At 34.2% G+C, this 15,359-nt stretch overlaps 1 long non-coding RNA gene across 1 annotated transcript in view; it reads right to left on the reverse strand.

Moving 5' to 3' along the window:
- The window catches only part of LOC123880299, a 29,945-nt gene that overhangs the window by 11,355 nt on the left and 3,231 nt on the right, over window positions 1-15,359 (reverse strand). Inside the window, exon 2 of the long non-coding RNA XR_006799204.1 lies at window positions 2,192-2,280. This is a non-coding gene — a long non-coding RNA (uncharacterized LOC123880299). The remainder of the gene's footprint in view (window positions 1-2,191; window positions 2,281-15,359) is intronic.

The following is a 15,359-nucleotide window of genomic DNA, read 5'->3' on the forward strand; positions in this document are numbered from 1 at the left end:
CATGTTTCCCATGGTTATGTAACTAGAAATCAGCTTAGCTTATACCTAGCCGATATACCTGTGATGTGCAGCGCCGTAGTTTTATAATGAAATCGACTGCATAATGAAAAATTATAAAGCATATCACACAATCAAAGATTATATAAATTATTATAAAAGAGCGTGGATTTGACCTGCAGCTCGTTCCAGCAATGCGTGGGACTGCAATTACTTTTATACATGGCATAATATTGTAAATCAAATCTTTGAAAAGAGCAACCACCGAGTTTCTTGCTGGTTCTTCTGGGTCAAAAGGCATTCCGAACTAGTCGACGATTCAAAAATATTTGCAAAAGTTTAAATGAATAAAAAATATTTTTATTTGTTTATTTTAATCAAAAAATTATAATGCAATAGTGACTGCTCATGGCCTAATAGAGTCTAACGTCGGTTTGGTGTGAACGAAAGTTTAACATGTATGGAAAAACAGTAAACAATAATAGGGCACAGTCGGTGGCTGAAAAAACGTTAGGTGTGAACGCGCGCTTATTGTATGTTTAATCAATTATCCCAGTAGTCCGGATTTGACTAAATACGTAAATAAATAAATAAAGTGGACTTAGTACCTACATTTAGGTATTCAATCGAGATATTATGATTAGACTCCGTTGGTTCATTATCCCAAAGCCCCACCATTAGAATAAGAATTATGGACTCAATGACGACCTTCAATTATATAGAAAGAATCAAGACTAAGATTGAAAATAATACAATTAAAGAGATAGATATACCTAGAGTTAAAAATAATGTCTGCAATATTGTTAGACTACTAAGTTTACGCGGTCCATGAGAATAAACCAAAAAGTGTAGTGGTCGATCGGAAAATAAAAGTTAAGGAGTTTTCATAAACTTACTCAGCGAGAGATACTTTTCCAAAGTTTGCTTTGCTCTATAAAGCTTACTGCACTTAAGTGTATAATTTATTATTAAAGCACATTCAATATTATCTTATTCTGTTTTCTTAGCATCTCAAAATTGTATAGAAGTTACACCATAGGCAGAAACCAAAAAAATTCTCTAATCCACTTTAACGTCAAATTAGGTCAAATGTTAAAGACGTCACATCTGTGAATTTCATACAAAGCGAGTTTTGACGTTTGATAAAAAGTCGTTGATTTGACTAGTAGTCGTCATCCCTATTCAGATTGATTTTATGAACGCGTTTTTCACACTAATATTATAAAGGCGAAAGTTTGTATGTGTGTGTGTGTGTGTGTGTGTGTGTGTGTGTGTGTGTGTATGTTTGTTTCACGGGATTTCGAAAAACCTAAATCCACGCGGACGAAGTCGCTGGCGTCAGCTAGTTACCCATAATATAGATACATAAACGCGTCATTGGCTTATATCTAAACCTTATAATATAGAAACCATTCTCGTGAAATGTTTTAAATGGTGGTAAAAACCCACTGACCTCTATTAATACACGCTGGACTTGCTATTGCCGACATATTTTTCAAGCAACTTCGCCATTTTGAGCATCATGTGGACGTATTCATACGTATTGTGACGCAGTGTCAATTTTAATTCCCGGTACACTCATTGGGGCGTTTCGAATAAAAAAAACAAAAATAACTGTCATTTGGTATGGCATACTCTTCCAGCGTACGTGTATATGCCCATTTCAGTGTGAAAACCGCACCCGAATCTAGAGTTTAGTAGCAAATACTCAGTATATTAGACGGATTTCGAGTTCCGACTTAACTTTATACTATTTAGAGAAAATTAAGGAGCACATTGTGTAATGTGTTCAGAGTCAATCTACGGTAAAGCTTTTGCGATTCTGTTTTGAGGAGTAGAAACTCAAACGGCTTCAATATTTGTTTAACACAGCGTATCACGCTTGGATATAAAATAAATATTAGTAATCTTTGAGTTTCCTATTCGGTTTCAGTCAAGTATGTATACAATGTACACTGAAAATTGCAGGATTTTATTGCCTACGTCTGCAGTTCAAAGAATTCATAATTTGCTTTTTATATAGTACATTTTATCGTGTTTGGTGGCGCGCTCTTGGAAAGGCCTATGCCCAGCAGTGGACGCTTACAGGCTGATGGATGGATGGATAGATAGTACTTTTATTTTGGTTTCCAAATATCCCGCTGATTCTCTTTGATTTTCCGGAATAAAATTAGCCTGTGCCACTCTCCAGGACTCTATAATAAGGTAAGTATATCCATGCAAAAATCACTCAATCCGTTGCTTTGTTGCGGCGTAATTGTAGACAAGCCAACAAACAAGCATCTCATGAACATATGCAACGATGTTGAACCTTTTTCAGTGGTTCATTTAGAGTGTCAAAAAAAATTATATAAATAAACGGGACTCTTGCGTATTTTCCATATTTTCAAGATAGGTAGTCCTAAAATAATAGTGCCACTGTTTATAGTGTACCTATTCGAGAAAAAATGAAAATTACTAAGGCCTTCCAACCCCACTTATAGTATATTTTTCCTCACTATCAATTCGAATTGAGGCCTTCCCTGATATAGCAATCGGGTTTATTGCAACGGTCGATGGAATTTTAAGATAACGGAATCAATGTATTGGAAAACTGAAAACGTTAGTAAGTGGCGATATAAAAATTCTTAGAATTCTTTTTTAGGAGCGTTGAATCATAAAACGATGGTTGAGTAAAGGGGAAAGAAAAATTTCCCGAAATGGATTGGATTCTTTACGATAAAAATGAAAACATACTTACTTAGATTTGTTTTTATGCCAATTCGCTCCATCATCCATCATCTGTTGGATATAGGTCCCTTGTAGGGACTTGCACACGTTACGGTGCCGCCTGAATCAAGCGCTTCCCTGATATTTTCCTGGATGTCGTCCGTCCAACTAATATTAAAAGTCAATGAAGTTTTAGGGATAACGGAATCAATGTACTGGGAAACTGAAAAAGTAGTAAGTGGCGATACAAAAATTCTCGGCCTTTTTAGAGCGTTGACAGAAAACAAGAGTAAAGGGGAAAGAAAAATTTCACTGGAACAAATTACGATTACCTAAAATGAAAACGTACTTAATATATTTGTTTTATACCAATTTGCTTACAATTTTGGTTTTACAAGCAAAATTTTGTAAGTGAGAATAGTAATTATTATTTATTACTGGTATTATTTACTTCTTAAAAGTCGTCAAGTCATGGGATACCTAATTGATATTTTCATGAGATGGGTCGTAGAAAACCGTTATTATGAAAAAACTCATGTCTTTAACTACAACTTCGTCCGCGTGAATCCATTGCCAGACATATTAAGTATCGTGGCTTCTACTAATACTATTCCGAAGAAAATATGAAAAAATTGGACTTTGTACTTTGACGTAAGATTTTTGACACCCTATATCCGTTTTTACCCGCTATTTCCCAAAGCCATCATGATTCAAACTTTATAGTCGCTGATCGTTACTCCCTGTGTTGGCGACACTACGCAGAGGAACGTTCAGCTTTTATAAAATAACGAAGGCCTGGCGCGCGCTGGCTCTTAGCCCATAATTATTATAGCCTGGTACGTGATATTGGGTCAACTTTTCCGTTTGTTAAATCTTCTTATAAAGTGACTAAAGTGTAAGTATAAAGTTTCCAAGTCGTTATAGCTTCTATTCAATATGCATCTGGTAGATTGAAGCTAGTTTAAGGCGGTAAGACTTTGGTAACAACTTAAAGTGTGTTGATGCAAGAAATTGAGATACTTGTGAACTTCACCAGTAGGTAAAGCTTTATCTAGAGTCTAGACCTTGGTCTAGACACATACCTACTTCGGTGTACCTAACGTTGTATACTTACCTAAGTAGATAGCTCATAATTGAATGCTTTTGAGATGAACAAGGTTATATTAGTACATTTGAGGAGCTGGGAAACAAAACGGTGTGTGCTATTACATTTCTGATCAAACTTTTTAATTTGGAAATTTTTTGGTCACTACCTACATACAAAATCTGAACTCATTCAAACTGTGCTATAATTCAGTCCAAACTTCGTGAACCGATCAAAACGGTACAAATACAATAGAGTGTCAACACTGTGAACAGCTTTGATTAAGTAATTTGTTCCTCCTGTAAAATTTTATTTTGTGTAATTACATCATTTTGTACGCCAGCTTCTCATTATAACATTCTTTATTTGATAGTATTATAATTTTCTATTGTACAATATACTGAACTAAATCTTTAAAAAACACGGTAGAAAAGTACTGAGAATTTATTCAAAAGTTACACTAACCTCTGTGCCTGTAGTCACCTTATCTCACGAATTTTGTAATACTTTGCTTATAATATAAAATTTTCAGCCATTTCTCAGGTTTGATCAATTATTTCAAAGAAAAAAGATTATCTTGCCTATTTTAGTTATGGCGTTTCTGCTTTTGTTTATATTAAAATATATTTCCTACATCCTTCGTACTAATCTTATAAATATGCGAAAATGAGTAAATTCGAAAGAGTCTGTTATCTTTTCACGGTCCATACTTTTAACCGATTATGACGAAATTTGATGTAGAGATAGCATAGCTTGCAAATTGCATCCCAGAGGTGTACGTAGACTATAAGTAGGTACTTTTTATTCCGGAAAATCAAAGAGTTCCTATGGCATTTTTAAAACTAAATCCACGCGAACAAAGTCGCGGGTATAATTTAGTAAACTATGTTTTCCAATCAACTATTCTAATCAAGTATTCCATTAACTTATTTATAAGTCTATGAATATTAGCTACAGAGATTCACCAGCCTTTCAACATGATTGAATTGCATAGCATCAGGTATTCATACGTGTAACACTCAAACCTTACATACAATTCATTGTTTCAACTCACCGTGAAACAGTATAAACAAAAAATGCTCTCATATAATGAGAGCCGTAAAAAATATACCTATGCTTTATTTTTGCACGCTTCATTTTCCACCCTTTCGGAAGTTTTTCAATCCAAAAACAAAATTTGATATTGAACAAAGCCTCATATACTGTCGAATAATTGACTCGTAGGCCAACGCGATCGTACTCTGAAAAAGATCGGTCTTTCTACAACAGCTAATAATTCTTCTGGGCAAATTGATCAAGTGATCAAATTTGAATATGCAAAACTACATAAGACATCCATGAAAGCTTGAATTATATTACTGTATTGGTATACAACTTTATAATTATATTTTAAGTTCAATGGTCAATGACCCAAAGTAAATAGAGAAAAACTAAGTTAATATCAAAATAATTTATAAGGTTTCTCTGAAATATGCATTTACTTTTGCCTTACTCCGAATTCACACATTTTTAGTTTCATTTATTTATTTATTTTTATTTATTTGTTAATAAAACACATTTACAGGGTATTTAACATTGCGGTGTAAACATAAACTCGCATGAGTTTTTTGTACACCCTAGTGCCGACGATATAAGGCACACAATATTCAAAGTTATACATAATTCTTGGTTAGACTATATTTTTTAAGTACTTTAGTATTTAGCAACTAATATTAGGTAAGGTCGGATTTTTTGTCAGTTCGTACATGTAAGTGGTAGTTAAAATTTATTATAATATATAATAAGTGCACCTTATTCTTTTACAGCAAAAAAAGTTATAAGTTGACTTGAATTGTTGCATTTGTAGGTTCACTGTGGTGGTTGGGGTTGGTGGTAGGCTTGCTTGGTTATTAGTGTAACTTGGTTGTTTCCATTTAGGTATTTTTTACCGTTATTCGTAATGATTTTTACTTACACTTTATATTAAATTATGCTATTTAGTACAATCATTTTAACTGGCACTGGGTTATTTTCAAAATGTTCTCTTTTGGATATGTCATTTTATTCGATACAAGAACGAGCTGGCATCTCCAAGCGGGTTGCGCCACCTTATTGTCAATAGAATTGTGATAGTCATACGATCTTGTTTTCGCCAAAATGTGTTCGTTTCTATCTGTATTTTTTAAAAATTGCACTTTTATTAAATAAAATTGTTGAATATTGCAGGTTTTCTAAATACAAAATATTCTTCTAAATTCGTTAGTTTCAAGTTACAACCTCAAAACATTTCCCCTACCTACCCCTGCCTATAACATTTATAACACCCCCGGTAAGCGAAGGTTACAGTAACTAGAAAAGAGCTGATAACTTTCAAACGGCTGAACTGATTTTCTTGGATTATAGCTAAGAACACTCTCGACCAAGCCACCTTTCAAACACGAAAAACTAAATTAAAATCGGTTCATTAGTTTAAGAGCTACGATGCCACAGACAGATACACAGATACACACGTCGAACTTATAACACCCCTCTTTTTGGGTCGGGGGTTAAAAAGAATACCTATTAGTCATTTTAATCATGACCCACATTCCCCTTTCCCCTCCAACTAAGCTTAAAGCTTGTGCTTGGGGTGGGTATGACAATAGTGCAACGGGTGGGGTTTGAACCGCCGACCTTTCAGATTTCAGCCGCTCCTATAACCGTTGACTACTACTATTGAGCTACGTAAAGATTATTACGAAGATAACCGGGACCAACGGTTTGACGTACACTCCGAGGCACGAAGAGGATGAAACAGTCTTTGAACCTTCAACGTTGCTCATGCATTCAGACTTGGGTCAATTTTGTTGAACATCGCAATCGATTGATATGCGTTGTTACAACTAGGTAACATATCCCTCAGAGGTAGACTTACCTGATTGTAAAGCTCTATATTAACAGAGCTTCGAGTGAACATGAAGAAGTCAACTTTCTTTTCAAACATGTTCTTACAATATGATGCCCCCTATCGATTACAAGCGGCAACGCCTCTTTTTTTCCGCGATATTCGTCGGTGATTGATTGCTGTAAAGCTATTCGGTTCGCAGCTACTTCCTAAAAAGAAATGCTGTCGTTTCAAACAATTAATGATTTTGACACATTGGCCTCGTCCCATATCAGACTGCTTCGAAAAAAGGGGGCCAACGCGGATATTGCTGAATATTGCAAGTAGTGCTTTGCCTATCTCATTAGAAGATACTAGATAACTACATCCTTCGCAGACGATAGACAGAAAATGGAGCTTCTTGTTTTAAAATTTATAGTATTAATACAGCAACATCACGAAAGCGTTTTCGTTACACAAGATTAGGTACTTTAAAAGGATTTTAATATCTAAAATAAAATCTTTCCCTACAAACTTTAAAAAGGATTTATTCTATTTAACAGATAATACGTACGTACTTAAACAATTTTTTTTTTTGTATTTGTAAAATACATTGAGAAAATATTATATTAAATAAATAGATAGGTAATACATTATTTTATGAATTACGTACGTCGTTTTACGTATAATGACTTTAGCTTACCCATTTTCCCTGAGAAAATAACAAAAATAATTCTTACACGCTCCAATTCTTATGGTATACCTACGTCTTACGTGACGTACGTAGGTACGTATTTTGTATTTTTTAAAAGGGCTAGAAATTTGTATAGTCCACGCGGATAAAGTCACGGGCATAGTAATTAATATAATTCTATGGGAGTGACATTAATGTTGCCTAGGATGAGTTTTGCTCATCCACGGTTAATATAACTCAATGCTCGAGGGTAAATATTTTCACATTTCCCAATAAACCCATTCGTATTGCAGAAACGTATTGTGAAGTGCCTACGTATTGGAAAACTCTAGAATTGCGAGAATACTTACCTCTGAGCTGCCCCAAGCAGCTTAAAGGTAACTCTGTATTTAGGATTGTAATAGCTATTTCCAAAGAAACTGTATTCTGATACGAATGAAAATTGCCAATTGCGCAAAGTAATAGGTATATAGGTACAATGTGTTTGATAAATCATATAACACTAGTTTATACCCGCGACTTCGTTCGCGTGGACTACATAAATAAAATTTCAAACTCCTATTTAATTCGTAAAAATCTTTTCTTCGCGGATGTCTATGTATGTCGGCCTGCACGAGCCCGAATCGTCCAGTACGTGAACTGTGCATTGATTAATCAGTCAATCAGTCTGTCAGTAACCTTTTCCTTTTATATATTTGGATATACCTATAAATCAGTTACCAAATATCTAGTTAATGCCAAGATTCTTTCATTGTCTCTGCTACTTGATAAGCTTCAACGCGCACCAGGGAAAGAAAGAAGATAACAACAAACAACTGCAGAGTGACAATTTTTACTAGTAAAAAGGTCCTTTTAAAATCACCTACATGAATAGCGCTCACATTAAAAAATAAAGGAGAAAAAATATCGTAGAAGCAAGGAAAAAAGTTTTTTCAATTCGTGCCTCAAGGGAAATAAGTTGCTAGGATCTTGGTGTCTCGGGAATCACTACTCAACAACCAACGAACGCCAATGAGTCTTACAATGCTCAAAAGATTACTTGTTAGATAGATAGAGTAAATCGCTCGCGATCAGTGTAATAGCTTAGTGAACAGTGGGTTTTTAACCAAGCATACTCGTAGCATATGAGGCCATCAAAATTTGAAAAAAAAATGGATTTCAATAACCACGATCACTAAAAAGTAAAGATAATTTAAGTTATTGCCGAATATATTATGTATAGAAGAGATGTATATTGTATTATGTAGTGAAAAAAAATTACACCATAAGTAATACCATAAATATTCTTAAAGTGACTTAGCGTAAAGGGTTCTTCTTATGTCTTTGATAGCCGATGTTCACATAAGACGTATCTATGTTTCCATTTCCTAAAAATAAGAAAATTACTGCACTGTTCCTAGTTTGTCCCATTCAAAACCTGTCCCCTTCAAGGCACTTTCTCCCTACAGAATAAATATATTCGGTAATAAATAGTATGTTTTGCTTAATGTTTGTGGTTATTGAAGTAAATTTTTTATTTCTTTTTGATTTTATTTTTTATTTTTTATTAGAGAGGAAATTTACTGCTAACAATAAGAAGTAGAAAAATAAGTAGATTCAGAAGAAAAGTAGGTACCTATAGCTAATTACAAATTTTCATAGTTAGAAGTTAAGGTAGTATAGAAAAGAAAGAAGCTCGCATGTTGCATGTATAGCTGATTTCATTATCCAATTAAAATAGCCTTAACCTTATAAAAAAACATCATATAATTAACCTTTCAGGAAGGTAACTTATGGGATTTATAGGTACAGATCTATACAAGGAAATTTATAACGGCATGAAAAAAATCGGTCAAGTCGAGTCGAACTCGCACTCGAGGGTTCCATACCATCGTACAAGAAATAACATCTTTTAATTTTCTTTATTGTCCTGGCGGCCATTTAGATTTTTCTATTATTTGTTGTTACAGTCGCAATAGATAAGATAAGATAATAATTTTTTTACCAAAAAGTTGGTACAAGAAAGATGGAAGTTTATAATTAGAGGCTTTAACTTTCTACTAAATTAATAGTGTGCAAATATTTAGGATATACAAAATAAATAAAATAAAATAAAACATGTCAAACAAAATTACGAGCCAATTACATAAGGTCTTTCATAATAATCAGGAAATAGATATTACAATAGAAGAAATAGAACAAATTCACAAAATACTACTATGGCATTGATATATTATCCTCGAAGAACTCATTGTCATAACCTATTTAACAAGAGTTTGAACAGTTTTGATTTAAAATTGCTTATATTAAGTTTTTAAAGCTTTCAGGAAACTTATTGTAGACGGCCACGAATGGCCATGCAACATGGGTTTTTTTTCATACGCATTGTGTGAAAATTTCAACTCTCTACCTATTATGGTTCGCGAGATACATACCGCTGACAAATAGATGGAGAGACGAACGGATGGACAGCTCAGTAATCGGCTACCGTTGGCACCCTTCAGATACGGAACCCTAAACAAGAAGCTCGAAAAAAGAAAAGAATATGTTAATTTTAAATATTAAAGCACCAAGTAAAAGCACCAAAAATATTCAGGAATATTAAGATTGTCCGTATCTTCGCTCTCACGTTTTTAATCCCCAGAACATTTTCTCCGAGTGGCCGTAAGAAACACGTTGGGATTTGTAAATTCTTGAAACAAGAAATGAAAAAATTAATAACGGATGGTCTCTAGTATCCACTTATTTACCAACTTGCTTTTGTAATTTTATAAAGAAAATCTCAACATAGTTCTAATTATTATTATTATTATTAAACGGAACCTATTATAATACCATTTGACATTAAAAGATGAGTTTAAAGCCATTTAGTAAATACATTTTCTGCGGAAATTTACAGTAACTCGGACCTAGCACCTATACGTATGTACTATGTAGTAATGGGTAGGTACCTATTTTTTGTCGGTTTGTATTTTATGTGAGTTCCGATTTTGATGAATGAGGTGTCAATTGATTCGTTGTTATGGTCCGGGTGACATAGGCTACATATTTTAACCCCCGACCCGAAAAAGGGGTGTTATAAGTTTGACATGTGTATCTGTGTATCTGTCTGTGACATTAAACTAATGAACCGATTTTAATTTAGTTTTTTTTGGTTGAAAGGTGGCTTTTGATCGAGAGTGTTCTTGGCTATAATCCAAAAAAATCGGTTCAGCCGTTTGAAAGTTACCAGCTCTTTTCTAGTTACTGTAACCCTCATCTGTCTTGTTATAAATTTTAATTTACACTTGTATACGAACAAAATTGACCTGACCGATGTTACACTTTCATCCGAAAAATTTGGAGTTTCGAAAAAAGTTTTTTTACTTCTTAACGCTCAAGTAGTGAATCATTTTAAACGAAATCCGGCACATATACCTAAAGCTTGCATCCAATGGAAAAGGGCATCCAGACATTACCATGGGATTTTTAAAACCTAGACCATGATATTTACAGGCAAAAATAGTCGTAAATATATTGTTGCAACTTGTAAACTTGTTAAGAAGTCATTTATTTTTTGCGCTATAACCCCAAAATTCCAATTATTCGAAATTGGATCGCGCAGGATAAAAAAATGTACATTATTTTTTTTTACAGAGAAATAAACTGCTGAAATAGGTAATCCAAGAGATTTTTAGTCGTTAACGGACTGTTGTGAGTTCACGTATTATTAAGAAAATGATTTGCGGAATAGTTTAGACAGATAAGTAAACACAAATGTACCACATCTTGTTGGCCACTAAGAAAAAAATCCTTTTCATTAAAATGGATTTTTTCTACCGGTTTTATAGGTAGTACCTATATAAACTGTTATTCATTAGACAGTATTTCCATTTTTACAAAGATTCACAAGCGAAGCAGGCAGAGTTAGTGCATTCGCGACAGGACCTAGAATTAAAATTAAGAATTTAAAAAATTTAAAACATCCCCGACTACGGATTGCACTGCATCGTTTTCAGTACGCGTTAAAGAGGTACGAGTGGGCATAGGAACGGACACAGATACATACATACAGCTCAAATAGAATATAATGGAATATATTTTTAATCAAATAAATATTTACATGTGCCTACTTTTGAATTGTCAAAATAATTTACCACTGGTTCAGAATGACTTCCCACCGAGAAGTACCAGCAAGAAACTCGCCAATTGCTCTTTTGAAATGTTAAATTCAAAATAATATTATGCCACACAAACTAACAACCCTAATTTTGGCCTTCATCGCAGTCGGGTAAAAATATAGCACTTTTAGTGAAATATGCTTTTATAATACCAGCAGGAATTAATATGTTTAAGCTTAAGCCATTATAAATTCATTAGAAAATATGAAAACACATACATGCACCGCAAACCGATTTTCACACAATAGAAAAGCAAGCTCTGATCTATCATGATACGTCATGGACACGTCATAGAAATCCGCGAAGGCACATTCTACGCACGTTTTACAGTTTGCATAATATTTACTGTTTGCATAATATAATTGAATCATAATATCATTATTTCATCAGAATATTCATTAGAAATAGGAATAAGTGGGAAGGTTTTTTATTAAAATAAAGTTTTGCAAGTGTTCTGAACCGTCAAAAGAATTTAACCACTAGTTCGATAAGTAGGCAATTTGCCCGGAGTATATCAGCAGAAAATATTACTGATATAATATCATCTACAATAAGAGGTATTATACTGATGATTTTAGGCTTGGTTATTGACATATTACAATGTAACACGATTAATTGCGATGATTTTCGATATTTTGACTCAGTTTCATGGGTTGTTGTCACGACGTAATTGATACATACCCACAGAGATTCATGCAAGCATGTTACATACGTGTCTAAAGTGATGATTACCAGCAGGGTATAGACATTCCCATTTTTAACCCCCGACCAAAAAAGAGGGGTGTTATAAGTTTGACGTGTGTATCTGTGTATGTGTGTATCTGTCTGTGGCATTGTAGCTCCTAAACTAACGAACCGATTTTAATTTAGTTTTTTTTGTTTGAAAAGTGGCTTGATCGAGAGTGTTCGAATCCAAGATAATCGATTCTGCCGTTTGAAAGTTATCAGCTCTTTTCTAATTATTACTGTAACCTTCACTTGTCGGGGGTGTTATAAATTTTTAATTTACACTTGTTTAGTAATTTTGCCTTCAATGATATGACTCAAAATTCCTATTATTTTATTTACACTTATTACTTCATTGCGCTTCGATGCCCAGCCTCGGGTACAGTTAGGGCAATTACAGTGCTGTCCATTTTTTAAGCTGGATTTTAACGAGTTACAAATCTAGTTAAAAAATATATTCCCCTCAATGTTTCATTAAATATCACAGATTGATCGGGTACTCAGTGGAAACCCTCATAACTTTTTGCATAATAAGGGTTTCACCCCTTCGTGAATAGGTATCTACTACTAAAAGTAATTTTGAACCGTATCTATGCAAAGCTTTATTTTTATTTTTGTTGTGCTTGTTGATCAGGCAATTTTATATTGTACCCTAATATCGGAAGCATTTTGAGCTGAATTTTAATGAAATTAAAACAATCAGTAATCTTATGATAGGCAAACTAGAAACCATAATAGGCTTGCGACTTCTGCGCTCGTCCTCAAGTAAGGGTGCTTGCTAGCACCCACTCTTTATGCTTAAGGGGCATGAGACGGGCCTGCCCGCGAAATTCAAATTTAATTTGGTTTTTCGCAATTTGTAAACTAATACGACAACGTCGGCTTATGGTATTTTAATTGCGACAATGGCAATATCATCCTCACGGGTTAGGTTAGTTTACAAATTGCGACAAACCAAATTAAATTTGAATTTCGCGGGCAGGCCCGTCGCTTCCACCTTAAAGAGCCAGTTTTTCGGTACTGACAGATCGGTGCGAGACGGTACCGATCGGTGTGAGTAAAATAGCTACATATTAACATATTATGATCTCTCAATATCGGTATACTATTGATACCAGAAACCTGCTTCTATATGCGAGCACCCAAAGTCCGAAAGCGTACTTATATGTCGGAATTAATAGCTCTTTTTTAGAAAAAATCAGTTAAAAAATTATTAAAAGTGTGCTTCTGAAAAAGGCATACCTACTTCACAATCGAAAATTCATGAGAATGATAAAAGAGCGTGGATTTGCTTTGCATCTCACTCCATTAATTATATTTTTAATTATGGCATAGTATAATAATTGATCGAACGTTTGAAAAGAGTCACCGCAGAGTTTCTTGCTGGCTCTTCTCGATCTGAAAGGAATTCCGAACCAGTGTTAGATGCATTTGACGATTAAAAAGTACTTGTTGAAGTTTATTTGAATCAAAAGTCTTCCTATTTCTATTTCTTCAAAGCTTCCAAAACATCGAATGGAGAAATGAAATGCAGGTCATTATCATAAGTGAATAAATTGTACCACAATTCTTAAAAACCTATACAAAATACTATCGGAGTCTATGCTTTTTAACCCCCGACCCAAAAAGAGGGGTGTTATAAGTTTGACGCGTGTATCTGTGTGTCTGTGTATCTGTGTATCTGTGTATCTGTGTATCTGTCTGTGGCATCGTAGCTCCTTAACTAATGAACCGATTTTAATTTAGTTTTTTTTGTTTGAAAGGTGGCTTGATCGAGAGTGTTCTTAGCTATAATTTAAGAAAATCGGTTCGGCCGTTTGAAAGTTATCAGCTCTTTTCTAGTTTCTGTCACCTTCGCTTGTCGGGGGTGTTATAAATTTTTAATTTGCACTTGTTATTACAAAAATCTATATCAGAAAGAACAAAACGATTCAAATATAATTTGACTGAGATTTAAGTCTTTAGTCAACTGCTTTACATAATTTGAACTTAAATTCAAAGATCAAAATAATTAGCAAAGTCTTTCGGTTGTTAAGCGACCTATCTTGGGGAGGATAGGTAGGTAACTCAAGGGATTTATTTAGTCGCAAGATTAGTTGTTGAGGTCTTGTGACTTGACTTGACCTTGAGCGTTATAGCTATTGCTACCGTCAGAAACTTGAATATACATAGTACGTATTTACTTTCAATTATATAACGACTTTCGAAAAATAACTTGACCCTTAAAACCACTGAAATACACCCTAGAACTTTGATTTAAACGGTTTTTTCTTATATTACTTTTAACTCACAACCCGTATACAGCAAAAATGTATAAATATAATAAAAAACTAAAACAAGCCAAATAACTAAACCACCCTTTTCTATTATACAAAATAAAGACTCATATTTCTTACGAAATAAAGTTCAGTTTGCTCAGAAAAATCCAAGAAGCTACGTGTACAAGTAAGTAGGTACATTTCATTCTGTTTGCGTCTGAACAATTTTCTAGTATGTCGTACTGATTCTAAATCCCTTGTTATATAAAATTCTTGGGAGCCATCATATTATCTTTCTTTAGAGAAGGAAACCGTATGAAATTGTGATGAAACCAAGCTTCGTGACAATTTCAAACGGACTTACGAGCTCATAATGCACTATTTCTAACTTCTTACTATTATTTATTATTTACAATAAGGAAATATTTTGTGCTAACTGTAGGTAAAGTATTCAATATTTAAGCTTCTTAAGGGGAATGGGTTTTCTTTAAACCCACATACCCCTGATTAGTTTTTACTACCTACCGGAACTCTGAATCAATCGACGGCACGGCTTTACCGGTAGGGTGGTAACTAGCCACGGCCGAAGCCTGCTACCAGACCAGACCGTGGGCCTCCCACTAAATTTATATGACCACAGTGCTCACCACTGCGCCTACGCACTATACACACACAGTCTTACGCCTCCTGAAACCAGTGACTCCCTGCGATTCTTTTGAAGTCGTCTATAGTCTATACCCATGCAAAAAATTACGTCAATCCGTAGATCCGTTCCGACGTAATTGAAAGACAAACCAATAAACCAACAAAAACACACTTTCGCAATCTAAAATATTGGTAATGATAATTTTAAGCAAATAATACTGTTTTAGCAAGTGTCTATCATGTGATTCAGTTAGTTATTAGTTTC

The sequence above is a fragment of the Maniola jurtina genome, chromosome Z, assembly GCF_905333055.1.
Source record: "Maniola jurtina chromosome Z, ilManJurt1.1, whole genome shotgun sequence".
Classification (NCBI taxonomy): Eukaryota; Metazoa; Arthropoda; class Insecta; order Lepidoptera; family Nymphalidae; genus Maniola; species Maniola jurtina.